Raw genomic sequence first — 17,989 nt, 5'->3', positions numbered from 1 at the left:
AATAGAGATGCACATTTTAATTCTGGATGGAAAGACACAAATGTCCATGAACAGTGTGTAATGAGCAAAGCCAAGCCACATACTCTATGTAAATATTCTCAATAAAGAGCAGAGGGATAACTAGTGATTATCATTTGGAATAAATATCAAATAAGATCCCTATTTCTCATCATACTCCAAAATAAATTCCAAAAAGATTTCATGCTTTCTCCTCCCTTTTTTGTATCTTTAAATCACCTTGCCAGAATTCCATGTGAGCCATTTCCTAGTGTCTCCAGGTGAGTCCTCAGCAAAGACAGAAACCCGCGGACTCTGATGTTGGCAAACCCAGCTTATGAGTCTGCTAATAAAGAAAACTGGGAAGTTTTCTCTTGCCTTTTTTGAATAGTATGGCTTCTATATTACTCAGACAAGGAGGCTTAGGATATTACTAAGATTAAAAGCAGCAAATGATATTCTGCCAGATTGCTGAGCAGTCAACTTTTCTGCACAGATTTTTTTCCTCTTTACTGGATTGAATCCGTCCCTCAAGAGGGAAGGTTTAAGTCCTATTTGGAATAGAAATCATTGATAATAGATTCATTGCAGGTGTAATTGGTTAAGTCATAAAATGAAGTCATAATGGATTAGGGTGGGCCCTTGATCTGTTCTGATTGATATCCTTATAACATGGCCATGAGAAAACTGAGGCAGAGACTAGGTGGTACAACTATTAGCCAAGGAATGCCAAAGATTGCTGACAATGCAGATGGTAAAAGAAAAATATAGGACAGTGTCTCTCTCAGAGCCCTTAGGACCCTGCTAGCACCTTGATTTTGGACTTTTTGATTTTTCTGGGGTACAGGCCAGAGATCCGGGGGTGGGGGGAGAATGAGAGGATTCACCAGAGACAGAATAGGGAGCAGAACAGGCGGATTGACTGAAATGCACTGCTGAGGGGAGCAGCAGGTGAGACAGGAGAAGTCTGCTGCGCCATGTGGGTCAGCTCCCTGGCTGGCCAAGAATCAAACTCTGCCGCAGTGGCTGGTGGTAGCTTGATAGGGGTCTTTAACCCCTGCACCACCTGGGAGGCCCCGATTTTGACTTCTAACCTCCAGAACTATGTGAGAAACCATTCTGTTTTTAGCCACTCAGTTTGAGGTACTTTGTTCAGGCATCCTAAGGAAATTAACATACCCTCTAAAAAAGTATTATTTGGGCACTATCCTAGCGAGTTATTGCAAAGTCTACTAACCGACATGTGTATGATTTTTAAGGGAGCCATTCAACTCATATTTTTAATTCTAAAGAGGTGTCTGGTGGCAGAGGTGTGCAGGGCTATTGGCAGACACATGAAGAGGGCCAAACCCTCCCTTCTCTCAGCCCCTCGCCTCAACCTGTACCCTGGCTTCCCCTCAGAAGACCAAAAGGCAACTTGGCTGACTTCCCAGGCAGCTGCCCCCCAAGGGGAAGCCACCCAAGCTCCTTTAGTTACTTTGGGGCTAGAGTTACCTAAAGAGGAAAATGCCTCCCAAATAGCACAGGATAACTAAGATGGGCCTTCCAAACAAAGGAATCCAAGGGTGTGGTAGTTACCACCCAGACAAGACCAATAACTTTAACTAAATTTATAAGCTAATCCCCTCTTTCAAGCTTGAGTTCAAGCTTGTCTAGGAGCTTGTGGACAGTTTAAGTTTTCCAGACACAATTTCCTGACTTGTTAGTGAGGATAACCATAAGCTGTTGAATAGAAGGGGAAAGTTCTTTGTCTATCCTATAACTTTTGTAAAGATGTGGGAGTTTAGATGTTGAAATCTTACTAAAAATTGAAATTAAGGTGGTAATTGCCTTAAGCCAACCCAACCTCTCTGATTAGGTCAAAGAAAGTAAGTTTTCCTTCTGGTTCAGTCTGTGCCGTCTGCCATGGCTCCAGTTTTTTGTGCTTCTCTTTCTGCCACAAAAACTTCCTTCAGGTGCATCCTCTGTTTGGAATACTCTTCCCCATTTCCAAACCACTGCTTCCTCCCTGCTCCTCGCCTAGCCTCCCCTTATCTCTCACATCTTAGGTTAACATCTCCTGCAGAAAATCATCAACTACCTCATTCCTTCTGCTGAAAATTCTAAAAGGTAGTTAGAAATAATGTAACCTAAATATACAGAAATCATCAAATACAAAACAGCTCTACCCTTTATACTGCATGTATAAATTTACCAAAAGTCAAAAGAAAAAATAACAGCAATGAAAGGGAAATCTTTGGGAGGAGGGTAATGCAAGGTAATGTTGGTGAGCTGAAGATGAAATATAAAATCTGAAACCAATCATGCTTCTGATATCATTTTGAATGTATCAGAAAGATGCATTTAGCAATCCCTAGACTATGGAAAACTAGACAAAAAAATCATCCAATTTTTTCAATGAATGAATTATAGAGGAAAATGAGATGATGGGGAAACTTTTTTTTTTAAGATTTATTTATTTATGCATACAAGAGCTAGGGTTCAGGTCAGATGTGGGGGGGAGGTGTAGGAGGGGATGAGAGGATTCACCAGAGACAGAGTGGGGAGCAGAATAGGCATATCCACTGAAATACACTGCTGAGGGGAGCAGCAGGGAGACAGGAGAGGTCTGCTGATGTGCTATGTGGGTTAGCCCCCTGGCTGAGGATGGAACTCAGGCTGCAGTGGCTATGAATCTCTTCATAGTGCTGCGACTTAACCCCTTGTGCCACCAGGGAGGCCTGAGATGATGGGGAATCTTATAAGAGACGTGGTATACATATCAACCAATGTGCACACTTTATTTGGATCATGGTTCAAATACATACACAATAAAAATATCACTTTCTCAAAAAAACAGAAAATTGAACACTATCTGAATATTGGGTGATATATAGGAATTCTTGTTCTTATTTTAGCTGAGATAATGATATTGTGATTTTGAGTTTAAAGTACTTTTCTATTAAAGACACACAGTTAAATATTTATGGTTACAATGATATTGGAATTTACTAATAATGATATGACAGAAGGATATGGATGGAGACTATCAGTGAAACTAGATGATCCATGAGCTGACAGCTGTCAAAGCTGGTTGATGGATATTATATTATTCTATTATACTATTATAATATTATACTATTCTTTCTACTGGATATTATACTATTTTTTCTACCTTTATGCATTTTTGAAATTTTTTAATCATGAATGAATAAAACAATGAGAACCAAACCTGGCAATGTCTCAAGAAAAATAATACATCAGAAGGTTCCCACTTGATAGCATTCCAAGAAATATGAGTGCACAGTTGGCCTACATGTGACAAAACAAGATATTAAAGCCTACAGTCAGCAGAAAAAGTTGCAGCATCAACATAAACATATTTAAAATATTTGAAAAAAATTAAAGAGATAATTAAAAATATGAAAAAGGATTATGAAGTCATTTAAAAAGAGCAGAATAAGTCTATCAATAGCAGCTTATTAAACCTCAGACCAATGCTCACACTGAAAAACTATTAGAAATTTTGCTTGAAGGTGTTGGAGATTTAATAAATCAATTTGACCTTACAGGACAAAGATCTGAACAGAAGTCAGCTCCAGAGAGGGAAGCCTAGCATATGAGGCTGCTTTTCCCTGTAAGACAGTTACCAAGTCTAAAAGCAGTGGATGAGAAGTATACTGTTTTTTGTGTGTTTGTTTGTTTGTTTGTTGTTCTGACAGCTTATCAGTTTCCAGAAACTGCCAAGCAGGTATTTATTCTGGTCTTCATTTGGGAGCCAGAAGGGATATACATTAGGACATCAGTTCTCAGACATTTAAGTGTCAGGGGCATACCACAACATCAGGGATTTTGGAGACCCTGCACTGCACTGGATAAGAGGGTGCAGAGTTGGCATCTAGGGCAGAATGTGCACTGTTGGGAGAACTCTAGGAGCTGGTGTGCAGAGTGATGATTAATGGCTTGAGCCCGAGCCCAGACCAGGTCAGCTCAACTGTGTCTCCTTGTAGAGGAAGCTGCTACTTGTAGCCTGAGGCTGGGCTATTAAAAAACACCTGCCAAATTTTCACCCAGGGCTGAAACTGAGACAACAATTGAATACTTTCCTTAACCAGCATTCAAACCCCTGTTAACAACAGGAGCCACCATCACAAGCTAAGTCTCTGTACTGGAAAAGAAAAGAGAACAACTCTGGGCTTGTGACCCTGTATCAAATACAATCTGTGCCCCACGCTACATGTAGTGCTCATGCATAGCCTAAAGGTGGAGGCTGGCTCAAGTCATTTAGACCAAGGAGCTGGTCTCGAGGAGGGGATCACTGTGGACCCCACTGTGCAGTTCTGGTGCCCACAGTACAGTAGGAAGCTTGAATCCCTGATGTTCACTGGAGGTGATCCTATGGTGCTCTGTTGTCCCACTCTCTTTATACCAATTACACCTGTCTTTATCAGCTCTCTGATCAACATATGCAAAGACGTTGGTCTGAAAGTCTATTCCTATTACAACATACAAAAATTGAAAATGAAGATACCTAAGAATATACCACAAATGCTAGAGCAAAGAAACCCTGAGGAGTCTCAATGCAGCAAGCAGTGGAATATGCCTGAATATGCCTATATTCAAGACAACTGTTAGAATAATGCTCATGGAACCCAAACAATGGATGATATAAACAGGAGCAGTGTGAAAACTGAGAAAACATTGAAACAGTTACAATAGGAAGTGATGGATCTAAAAAATTCAATTGGGGAGTGTCAACAGACAAATACATGCAAAAGAATTAGTGAGGTTCAAACATACAATGTCAGAAAACACAAGAATAGACCAACAAGAAAAAGAATTTAAAAAAAACGAAAATAGTGTAAGAGCCCTTCGTGATAACCTAAAGTTATCACGTGATAACCCACACTGGTATCCTGGGGGTCCCAGAAGGAGAAGAGAAAGAGAAATCATAGAAAATTTATTTTAAAGAAATAATTGCTGAGAGCCAGCTCAATCTGGGAAACAAACCAAGACAAATCCAAGAGGCCCCAAAGAGTTTCAAACAAAATAATACGAGACTGGGCCTCCCTGGTGGTGCAAGGGGTTAAGCACCACACTATGAAGCAATCCACAGCCTCTGCAGCACAAGTTCGATCCCCAGCCGGCCAGGGAGCAACCCACATGGCGCAGCAGACCTCTCCTGTCTCGCCTGCTGCTCCCTTAATAGTGTGTTTCAGTCGATCTGCCTGTTCTGTTCCCCACTCTGTCTCTGGTGAATCTTCTCACCCTCCCGTGCATCTGGGCTGTACCCCGGTTCTCGTGTGGATGGATGGATCAATATTTAAAAAATAAAATAAAATAAAATAAACTTAAAAAAAAAAACTTACCAAAAAATAAAATAAGAAAAGCTGAAAACTTATTTGGACACTCATCTTAATAGTTAGAAAAGAGCAAATTAAATACAAAGAAAGTACAGAAGGAAATAATGAAAATCAAAGCAGAATTTATTGAAATAGAAATACAGTGCAATATAGTACAACAGAGAGCATTAATGAAGCCAAAATTTGACTCTTTGAAAATAATAAATCCTATATAAACTCTTGCTTCATGACTCTTGTTGGAGGAGGTTGTGGCTGTGTTGGTAAGAGTCAGGGCAGAAGCCCAAAGGGTGGAGGAGTGGGCTGGGGTCCAGAGCTGTGGAGGAGATGATAGATCCAAGGAGCGAGTGATGGCTGGAGGATGGGAACCAGTACCTGGAAGGCATGGGCTTGCCTTTTACAGTCTTCACATGCCGACTCTTGGGGAGCGTGAAGCACTTCTCCATAATGGCATGGTTCAGGCAAGAAAACAGAAGCTTCTAAGCTGTATGGCTGTGGGCTTGATCATGGCCATCTTTATCCAATTCTACCTCATGTAGAAGTCAAAGATGTAAGCAAGTGGGAGCTGGCTTCTGTGAGTGTATAGGGCAACCATGGTCTCCCGGCTACCACCATGCCCTCCAGAGATCCTATCTCCAAAATGCTCCCTTGTGACTCCTGCTGAAACACTCTTTTGTGACCCGATTGCTCAGGTGCTACATGGACCTGGAACCTCATTCTGAGCCACACAGGCACGTTGTCTCTCACTTCACTCCTTAAAGAACCAGATGTGAGGCCTCCCTGGTGGTGCAAGGGGTTAAGATGCAACCTATGAAGCTATCCGCAGCCACTACAGCATGAGTTCGATCCCAGGCCAGGAAGCTACCCACATGGCTCAGCAGACCTCTCCTGACTGGCCCACTGCTCCCCTCAGCAGTGTATTTCAGTCAATCTGCCTGTTCTGTTCCCCACTCTGTCTCTGGTGAATCATCTCACCCCCCACATCTCTGGCATGTACCCTAGTTCTTGTATGCATAAATAAATAAATCTTTAAACAAACAAACAAACAAAAAAACAGATGTGACTGATTGCAAAGATATTTAGGTCTTACATATTACTCATGAGATGTGTTGAGGGAAGAGAAGGCTTAAAAGGGGAATTGAGGAATCAGAGGATTGACAGCATCTGGTCAATCCCAAATGCCAAGTGTGACTTGCCCCCAAGTGGGACCACCAGGAAGCAGCTGTACCAGCAATGGCCAGCCCACAGACCCTTCAGAGGTCAGCCCATGAGCTTCTGGAGTCACTTTACCCACTTTGCGAGAGCTGGAAATGCCTGGGCATTCCTAGAGTCCTAGTGTAGCCGACCCAACGAGTGGCTGGTGCTGGAATATAAAAGCCCAGCTCCCTTCACTCAAGACTATATGAACTCTAAGGTATAATTTCAACTCTGGAACATCCTTGTGGCTTTGAGTAAAGGCTGGGGTCTACCTAAAATCACATCTTTACTTGACTTCCTCCTCTTCCCATCCTGTCACCCCTGTCCCCTTAATGTCTCTCTTGGAAGTCCTTCCTTAACAGTTATTTATATGCCAATCTTCACTGCAGGGCCAGCTTCTGAAAGCCATGTGAAATCTGAGAAAATTCATCTGCTCCGATCTATGCATTTCACAGATGATTAACCTAATCTACCAACCCACAAGTATTTGTTGAAGGCCTACTATGTGCTGGGCACTGTGAAGACATGGAGATGTAGATCTCTAGGATAGTGGAAATGACAGTGTCTACTGACCCAAGGCCCATGTTGTCTTCCACCACGGTCAGTGCGGAAGTCCAGAGTAGGGGGCTACCAGACGAGTGAATTCCCTCCTGTCTTTCAGGTGCATTCATACCTCAACCAACACTTATGGGATCTGGGATATTAAAAAACCTAATGACAACAAATATAAGTTATGTGAATTGCCTGTACCAATAGAAAGGAAGCCAGAAAAAAAAAAAATCCATAGATTTACCAGAGTCCAACAGCATTCTTGGAGAAACACTGAAACCTTACTATTTAATAAAATTTTCATCTACTCTTCATTACTTATCTTTAAGGTTTGTAAATATAAAAATGATAAAATAATAACAACATTAAAATTTTATAAATTTTTGGTGAGACCGGTGAAGGATAAAGAGAGAAGGGACAGATTGATAAGCAAGAAACTGAAATCAGGTAGTGCTAGAACTGAAAAAAAAAAAAAATTTATTTCGGGTTTTATTATTTAGTCCAGGAGTCACCAGACTAGAAAACTTTGAATTGTGTTAGGAGTTGCCTGGGGGTGGGTTTAACTCCACAAAGAGGGATAGTTCTCACTAGTCAGTTATGCAAATCAATGAAATGTTAGCCAAGTAGAGATTGGCTAAATTTTCAGTCTCTGGGTGGTCTGTTGTGGTCTGATCTAGAAAGTCAGGGGTAGACCTTTGTTTCAGTTCCTTCTCAGAGGTGGATGTGCGTGGGCATGTCTAGGCATGCCTGGTCGTGCCTGCGGCCTGATTTTCACTACCTTTTCCAACTATGTTTTAATTAACCAGGCTCAAGTGACTCCATCTTGTTTCCTTCTTTCTTATCAAAACAATATTAGAAATGGAAAGGAGATAGAACTACAGACTCAAAGAAATCATAATGATAATAAAATTAAAAAGTACAATTACACACATAACCACTTTTTTCTCTTTTTCCTGATTCTTTATTTGAAGAAATTGCAATATACCTAAAATTAGGAAGAGACCCCATAGACACATCATCCAACTTAAAATTTGAACTCATGGACATTCTTTTATGTATAGTTTACCCACTTCCTCTCCTCCATTATCGTGAAGCAAAACTCAGGTGTTATGTTGTTTCTGGGTTTGGGGGTTCCTCAGTGCTTGGCTTCGGGCATGAGAGAATTCAAAGCCATGTCTAGGCAAAGCAAAGCAAAGTTTATTTAGAGGCAATACACCCAGGAAGAGATCTGGGCAGGCAGAAACCATGGAAGAAAAACTGAGAAAAGGAGGGGGATTCCTGGCTTAAATAGAGTGCAGGGGGCTGCTCACTCCATCCCTTTATGGGGTTTACTGCATAGGTGCTCCTAGGGTGTTAGTTTATCTGGACAGGAGTTTCTAAGTCACTCTGCTGGGGAGTAGTTTTATTAGCCCAGGCAGCAGGTCAAGGTAGGGGTCTGTCTTCTCCCCTTTGGGTATTTCTTGGCTCTCCCCTGGCTTTATTGGCTCTGGGAAATGTTTCCTGGGGTCTTGGGTAGAGTTGATGTTTAATTTTCTATGGGCACCGATCTCTCTGCCCTAAATGTCTAACAACATCTGTTTATTTGTAAATGTTTCATCTTATTTTCTACTATTAAACTACAATAATTCTTAAGTGTCCATTTCTCTGTATATTTCACTTGTTTAAGATATTCCAAAATCATCTGTAAAATAAAATTTGGCATGTATGCTCACAGACGTCAGGAAAATTTTTTTAATTTTTGAAATTTTATGAAAAGTTTTTAACTTGGTTTCATTAACTAGGTGCCTTTATTTTTATTTTTTTAAAGATTTATTCATTTATACAAGAACTGGGGTACAGGCCAGATGCACAGGAGGGTGAGAGGATTCACCAGAGACAGAGCGGGGAACAGAACAGGCAGGCTGATGAAATACACTGCTGAGGGGAGCAGTGGGCGAGACAGGAGAGGTCTGCTGCACCACGTGGGATTCTTGCCCGCCGGCTGGGATCGAACCTGCGCTGAAGAGGCTGCGGACAGCTTCACAGTGCAGTGCTCAACCCCCTGCGCCACCAGGGAGGCCCTAACAAGGTCCTTTTAAAGGAGAAAAAGGATTGGTTTACAGATACTGTGCTAACTGACAAGTCTAAGATCTGTAGGACACACTGGAAACTCAGTTGTTGTTGCAGTCTTGAAGCCAAATTCTGTGGGGCTGCAGGCAGGACACTCAGGCAGTGCTTCCATGTTTTACACTAGAGAAGAATTCCACCTTCTCCATGAAACCTGTCATTGCTCTTAGTTCAACGGATTGATTGATGCAAAGCCACATTATGGAGGGCAGTCTGCTTTACTCAAAGTCTACTAACTTCAATGTTAATCATATCTGAAAATACCTTCACAATATGCAGATTGGTTTTGACCAGTGGGCATCATAGTTTTAGTTAAGTTGACACATAGAAACATCCATAAATCATTAATTGGCAGAGAAAAAACATTGTATTTTCAATAAATGTTTACTTAGAATATTTAATAACTATCAAATTTTGAACCGTTATATAACATTTTGATCAATTAGACTTTAATAATAATTAGAGGGCCTCCCCTGGTGGCGCAGGCAGTTGAGCGCAGCACTGTGAAGCTGTCCACAGCCTCTGCAGCACCGGTGTGATCCGGCCAGCTGGTGAGGGTCCCACATGGCATGGCAGACCTCTCCTGTCACACCCACTGCTCCTCTCAGCAGTGTATTTTGTCAGTCTGCCTGTTCTGTTCCCCGCTCAGTCTCTGGTGAATCCTCTCACTCTCCCACGAATCTGGCATGTACCCCGGTTCTTGTATAAATAAATAAATCTTTAAAAAATAATAATAATAATAATTGGAAATGACCACATTTTATTTTATTAAATCTATTTTTTTTTATAATTTGGGAATTTTTTTTCAAGATTTATTTATTTATGCATACAAGATCTGGGGTACAGGCCAGCGGTGCAAGGGGTGAGAGGATTCACCAGAGACAGAGTGGGGAATAGAACAGGTGGATTGACTGAAATACACTGCTGAGGGGAGCAGTGGGCAAGACAGGAGAGGTCTGCTACACCATGTGGGTCAGCTTCCTGGCCAGGGATCAATCTTGCGCCACAGGGGCTGGTGATAGCTTGATAGAGCTGAGACTTAACCCCATGCGCCACAGGGGAGGCCCCAGTGAATGTGTTTTAATATAAAACTACTGCTCCATTTATTTAAAAAATTTATTAAATGTTTGTAAATATTTATAAAATGTTTATAAAAGAACATTTACTTATTGAACATTAAAAAACAATTTAGAAGTTGCATTGCAGAGGTGTGAGAATGAAGGATCAATAACAGTTTCAAGAAAAAATTATAACAGGGAGGAAAAGTGGAATGTAAAATTTTAAATTCTTTGAAAAGTGGTTTATTTTATAGTAGCTGATAAATAGAAATGTCACTATAAAATTTAAATTATAATGGATAAATTTAAAGACAGATGAAACAATTATATTTTATAATTACATGTATATGGCTTAGTGTATAATATACTCATAAATTAGTTTTCCAACTAAACAAATGAGAAAATTGTAATCTCAGCCTTAAAAATCTATGAAGAAGTACTAGTTTTCTAAAATGTTTTCATGGGATAAAACAGCAAAAATGTTTGAAAGCCAGTCCTTTAAATAACCTTGCTTCAGGAACACACAGAATCCTGGGAATTCCCCTCCCATAAGATCTTGTTTAAAACATTTATTCATTGCTTAAGTTCTTTTTTCCAGGATTTTCTACCACAATGATCTACTCACTCTACTTTAGTTTCACTTCCCTTTCTCTTTTCAGTGGAACTCCCCATCCCTTCCCCAAGTTCCCTTCCAGCCATCCTAAATTCCAAGGTCCTTTCAATGTGGTTAGAGTTCTGAGTGCCAGACACCTTCAAAGGATTATTGCCGCTGTTACAGGGTCCCTGAACCTGGCTCTTATTTGTGCTATTGGATTAGTCTGGTCCTTGTTACCTTTCTGTTGTTGAAAACCTAATCAGGGCCTCCCTGGTGGTGCAAGGGGTTAAGACACAGCACTGTGAAGCTGCCTGCAGCCACTGCAGCACGAGTTCTATCCCCGGCCTGGAAGGTGACCCACATAGCACAGTAGACCTCTCCTGTCTCTCCCGCTAGTCCCCTTAGCAGTTTATTTCAATCAATCTGCCTGTTTTGCTCCCCACTCCGTCTCTAGTGAATCCTCTCACTCCCCCCATCCATCTGGCCTATACCCCAGTTCTTGCATGCATAAATAAATAGTGGGGAGGTGGGAAACGTGGAACCAAGCAGAGCACCTCTGGGAGCCTAAAGGTCCAGAAACCCAAGCTAGAAAATAGCCACTACCCTCCTTACCAAAATCCTGGCCAGCTGGCCCACTACCCTGCTTCAACCCCATAAAACCAGCAACATCCCCAAGCCCTTCTCTCAACTCTGGAGTGTGGCTCAGGGCAGTTGCTGTCCCTCCCCTATGCGTGATCCACAATAAATGTTCCTTGATTGAAATGAGTTATTGATACAGCATTGTGAGTACCACATACTGCTAACCTAGGTTAGATCAAAATTCTAAAGTCAAGTATGCTTTCCACTGAATGTGTATAGCTTTCATACCACCAGAAAGTCAAAAAATTCAGTCAAATCATCATTGTCATATGTATTTTGACCTTGGATCACTCAGGTTATCTCCAGAAAACATCCTGTAGTTTCTTGGGTTTTTCATTGAGTCTTTTTTTTTTTTAAGATTTATTTATTTATGCATACAAGAACTGGGGTACAGGCCAGAGGTGTGAGAGGGTGAGAGGATTCACCAGAGACATCAGGGAACAGAACAGGCAGGCTGACTGAAATACACTGCTGAGGGGAGCAGCAGGCGAGGCAGTGCAGGGGTCTGCTCACTCCATCCCTTTATGGAGTTAACTGCACAGATGCTCCTAGGGTGTTGGTTTATCAATCTGGACAGGAGTTTCTAAGTCACTTACTTTCTGCTGGGGTGTAGTTTTAACAGCCCAGACAGCAGGTTAAGGTGGGGATCAGCCTTACTTGACTCCCTCCTCTTCCCATCTGCACCATGTTGGTAGCTCCCTGGCTGGTGGGGGACTGAACTCGTGCTGCAGAGGTTGTGGATAGCTTCACAATGCTGTGCTTAACCCCTTGCACCACTAGGAAGGCCCTTGTTTAATACTTTTCAATGGCTCCAAGTAATAAAATGCAATCTCCACAGTCCCTCTTTGATTGTACCTTATCTCACTAAAAGTAGTTCTCTCCTTCCTCATTAAACTTCATCTTCTTTCAGTTCCTGGAATTGGTCTAGTTCACTTCTTTGTGCCCCAGGGCTTTGCCCCAGGCCCCTTAGCCTGGAGGCTTCTCTATATTCTGTCAAATGTGAGTGGCTCTTTCTCTTTAGGTTTGTCACAATTAACATTATCTGTTTACATGAAAGCTCTCTGCCCATGAACCCACCAAAAACACCTCTGGGAATCTATTCTGTAGGAGTATTCACATAGTGCTTAACAATATGTATAAAGGGATGTCTGATGCAGTATTTTTAGGAGTAAAAAGCTGTTGAGAATTTAAATGTCTGTCAAGAAGAATGGTTAAATTTACACCTACAGCCATCAAAAAAAATGAGCCAGATCAGTCGGTCCGGCATGGCTAGAGGTTCATGGTTTATTGCAAGTGAAACAAGAGAGAGCGACAGCACAGTGGAGGATGGAATCCCATTTATGCAGATAAAACAAAGTCACATATTATGTGAATAGAGAAAGACTTCAGGCCTCACCCCAACTAGGAAAGGAAGGAAAAGCAAAGGTTATCCTTTCCACTACTCATTTTGTGTGAAAATTTTACAACTCTGTATTTATGTAATAACTTAATATTGTATTAGATCTTTTAAATGTTGAAGTAAATTTAAGGGGGAGGAAAAATCTACAAATTGAATTCATGTTAGGAATACCTTTCAAAAGGATACCAAAACTAGAGGCAACTTCCCTGCTACCTCCTTTGAGCTGGGCAGGTAGGAGCTGAGTTTTCCTGTTGATGCTGGAAGTGACAGATCCTTGTCTTGCAGGTTGAGAGCATGATTTTTGATGAGGAGATGGTGAGTGGTGCACACTGGTTGACTATGCCCATCGATGTCATCTTGGTTAGAAATTCATCTTTCTTCAACCAGGGAGTCCTGATTGTTTGCTCAGGGTCTAGGAAAAAGGCCTAGAAAAGGAGATGAGAAGAAAGGGGAACAGAGAGGGCGCAATGGCAGTGGAACAATAAATGGGTTAAGAGAGTAAGAAGGGAAGTGGATCAAGAAGGCAGGAAAAAGACTGACTATAATAAAGTAAAAATCAAAATCAACAAGCAACTATAAACCAGAGACACACACTACAGGTCAAAATAAGGAGGGTAGGAATTGTATGGGGACTATAACCAAGATGAAAATGCATACATTGTGCAAAATGAAAAATGATATATAAATATATAAAATTTAAAAAAAGAAAGAAGATGGGAGATGGAAAGGAGAAGAGAGGAACTAAGGAAAGGACAAGAAGAAAGCAGAAAGAGAAGAGAAAAGAGAATAATAGCAGAACTTATTGGATATTAGGTATGTGCCAGTCGTTATTCTAAACACTTAATGTGTTTTTATTTCATCCTCTATATCGAGAGTGGTTATATCATCTCTATTTTACTTCTGCAAAAACACAGAGCACAAGGCACAAAGATTTAAATAAACTCCCAAACAAACATAAATAAATTCTTCCAAGGCCATTCAGCTTATAAATTCTGAAGCAAGAATCCAAAGCTAAATTTTCTTGTTCTTAACCCAGTAAGGGGAAAAAAGGGAACTTGGAATGGGGTGAGGGGTGGGGAAGGATGGGCTAGGAGAGGGGAAGAAGAAAGAAAGGGGGAAAAAAAAAAACAGAGAAAGAATAAAAACTGAATCTGGGGCCTCCCTGGTGGCGCAAGGGGTTAAGCACAGCACTATAAAACTATCCACAGCCACTGCAGCAAGAGTTGGATCCCCGGCCAGGGAACTCTCAGATGGCATAGCAGATCTCTCCTGACTCGCCTGCTGCTCCTCTCAGCAGTGTATTTCAGTAGATCTGCTTGTTCTGTTCCCCACTCTGTCGCTGGTGGATCCTCTTATCCACCATACCTCTGGCCTGTACCCCAGTTCTTGTATGCATAAATAAATAAATCTTTAAAAAAAAAAAACAACCTGAATCTGATGATGATTACTAATTTAATTTTAGGTCCTCTAGGAAGGAAGGATAAATAAACACAATAAGTTGTTTCTGAACAGTTAGTATTTGGGAATGACTTGTTTTCCTGCCTCATTCAGTCTAGATAAACCAAGGTAATTATTGTACCTTGTCAATGTACAAAAACGGAGTAAATTTTTTTTAAAAAAAGATTTATTTATCTATGCATACAAGAACTGGAGTACGGGCCAGAGGTGTGGGGGATGAGAAGATTCACCAGAGAGAGAGTGGAGAGCAGAACAGGTGGATCGACTGAAAAACACTGCTGAGGGGAGCAGAGGGTGAGCCAGGAGAGGTCTGCTGAGCCATGTGGGCTTCTCCCTGGCTGGCTGGGGATTGAACTCATGCTGCAGAGGCTGTGGATTGCATCATAGTGTGGTGCTTAACCCCTTGTGCCACAGGCCCCCCTCCCAAATGGAGTAACTTAGAACAATAAACATTATCTCACATAGTTCTGCGTTAGGGACTATAACTCAGTTCTGAGTAAGGAGGCTACTTAAATGGATAGTTCTGGCTCAGAGTTTCTCGTCTGGTTGCAATCAAGTGACAGCCAGGCTGCACTTAAGAGGGGAGATCCATGTTCCCTGCCCCACCTATTGAAGGGTGTTGCTGAGCATTAAGGAGAAGCAAGGACTTGGCAGATGAGAGATGACTTAGGAAAAGACTTGGAGGAGGCACATAGACAAGAGAGACAAGTGAAGCAGCCATGTTTGCTTCTCAGCCTCGGACTTGCACTAGGGACTTGGGAGTCATGGAAGGAGACACTTGAAATAAAGCTCAAAAACAGGCAAAACAAAGCCAGAGTGTTAGGAATGCCTACTTAGGTGGTAAAACTATAAAGAAAGCAAGGAACTAATTAGCATAAAAGTCAAGGATGTGCTTAACTTACAGGTAAGGAGCTACGATCTGAATGGAATGGCTGAAGCTTTTGGTTCTAATTCTTTACTTGAATTCTGATGATAAATGTTCCCTTTTTAATAATACTAAGCTAAACACATATTTTATGCACTTTTCTGTATATTTGCCTTATAATAAAAAATATTTGTAAGATTATATTGATAGATTGGCGCTTAAGGCTCTAAGATCCTGTCTCAGAAAACAGTGATTATAATTATAATTAGTCCATAATATGCACAATGGGCCCTGTTACTGGACCATGTGGGTGATGATATTGATAGTGAGAAAAAGGGGTATGGAGAAGCTTATTCCCTCAGATCAGAAACACAGAGAGACTTGCCCTATGGTAATCATGAGGTAGAGCCTCATATTTGGTCACTAGGAACTCAACTCCTATTGCTGTAACAGTTCAATTTCTCCTCCTAGAAACCTGGTCTTGGAGCAATTTCGGTCTGGTTCTACATAGGTTCTCCCCACCCCATCCTTCTTTGGCACCCCCTCCCAAGCCTTCCTAGTCTAGCTTTTCTGAATTTCTTTGTTAAGCTGACAGAAACCATAATTGAACCCATTGGCAAGAACTGGACTGTGCTTTTCCCTCTCTTCTTTTTTTTTTTTTTTTCCAATCTACAATAAGCCTTCCAAGTTCATTACCACAGATGGTCCTGGTCAGGACCCAGGGGTCAGTGGCAGAAAGCTTATTATACAGCCTGAGGGACACTGAGAGCTGGTTGGCAGCCGCGGTCATTCTAAAGTAGTCATGTCTAATTAGAAGGAATGTGAGCCACTCTCCTTCTGGAAACCCATTAACAAATTAATCCTACCACAAACTGAGAGGGATTGGATGGGACCAAATACCTTTTGAATACAGGATAATTTGATAATTTGGAGAAGAAACAGTGCAGGGCACTGGTGTGTGTGTGTCTGTGTGTCTGTGTGTCTGTGTGTGTGTGTGTGTACACGCGTGAGGGCTGGAGATAGGGGGTGGCTGCTGAGTAGGGAGAAGGATTTGATCCTCTATAACTATCCCACCCAGGAATAAAACTGACTTGCTGTGTTGCTCCTGCACATGCCCTCAGCCAGCATGGTATCCTACATTTGCAAGTTTTAGTTCCAGGAAGTTTAGGGAAAAAAGTGGGAAAACCTGTGCCTCATGTACCTGCCTTATGTGGTAAAACAACCTCAACTCACAATTTTATAGTTATGTTAAGTTTTCATGGGGCCTCCCTAGTGGCTCAAGGGGTTAAGCAACGCACTATGAAGCAATCTGCAGCCTCTGCAGCACAAGTTCGATCCCTGGCCGGCCAGGGAGCAACCCACATGGTGCAGCAGACATCTCCTGACTCACCTACTGCTCCCCTCAGCAGTGTATTTCAGTCAGTCTGCCTGTTCTGTTCCCTACTCTGTCTCTGGTGAATCTTCTCACCGCCACCCCCCACACCTCTGGCCTGTATCCCAGCTCTTGTATGCATAAATAAATAAATCTTTAAAAAAAAAAGTTTTGAAAATATTGTTTACCAATGGCTTGCTCAAGGAAAAGTACTAATTAGATCTTTGAGATAGTTAAGAGACTGAATCACAAATAAAATTTTGTTGCTAAGGAAACAACAATATTCAAATTACCACTGCAAATTCAAATTGCCATTTTAGTTCATTTGCAATAGAGCAAAAAAAAAAAAAAAAAAGGAGCATGTCCTCTAAAATGAAGAGCTAAAATTAATTTGAGGTGGATCACACACCAAACATAAAAGGAAAGGAAAACAAGGTAAAGAGAAAAGGATTTCTGTGGAGCTGGAAGAACTAGATCTGGAAGCAGCAGACCACAGAGAAGGCTCATGCTATTTTTCTTCATAACAGTTTATTAATTCTGCAATTTCCTATTAGAAAGATTCTTAGAGATTTTGGGCCAATTCCTATTCAATGTAGAAGTGACTACCTTTTATTCATAACATATATATATTTATGAAAATATGAGGATTTTATGAATAGCTTCATGTTAATATAACCAAAAATCTAGATAAAATTGGTAAATTCCTTCAAAAACATAACAAAACTGATAAAGATGAATGTAAAAGTCTAAATAGATTACTATTAAATATGCTGAATGTATAATTAAAATCCACAAAAAACTCCATCACCAAATGACGTCACTGATAAAATCTACAAACATTAGAGAGAATGATACCAGTTGTATAAGAACTCTTTCCAAAAATAAGAGACTTAGATTCAAAAACATCATTTGACAAAATTCAACACCCTCAGCAATTAAATCTCTCAGCAAACTAAGAGAAGGGAACTTCCTTAATCCTGTCAATTTCAAAATGCATAGCTAATATCACAGTTAATGTTGAAATATTAAACCATTTCTCATTAACCCCAAAAACAAGACAAAAATTATTGTCTTACCAGTTTTATTAAGAATTGAGGCACACACACACACACACAAAAGGAATGAAAGTCATAGGGTTTAGAAAGGAAGAACAAAATTTGCACAGGCAATTTGATTATATACATGGAAAATATTTTGAGAATCTATAGTTTTATAAGTTTATAGATCTTATAGTGAATTTGGCAAGATTTTCAAATACAAAGTCAATGTGCAAAAAAATCTATTTTCAGGAACTATCAAGAAATAATTGAAAACTAAGGTTTTTGAATGTGCCATTTATAACATTAAAAAAATCATAAACTATGCAGGATGAAAATTAGCCAAAATATGTAAGACTTCTACATTGAAACAAAAAT

This window comes from Talpa europaea (genome assembly GCF_964194135.1).
Source record: "Talpa europaea genome assembly, chromosome: 6".
NCBI lineage: Eukaryota > Metazoa > Chordata > Mammalia > Eulipotyphla > Talpidae > Talpa > Talpa europaea.
The sequence above is the reverse complement of the archived record's forward strand: the minus strand, read 5'-3'. Positions refer to the sequence as shown.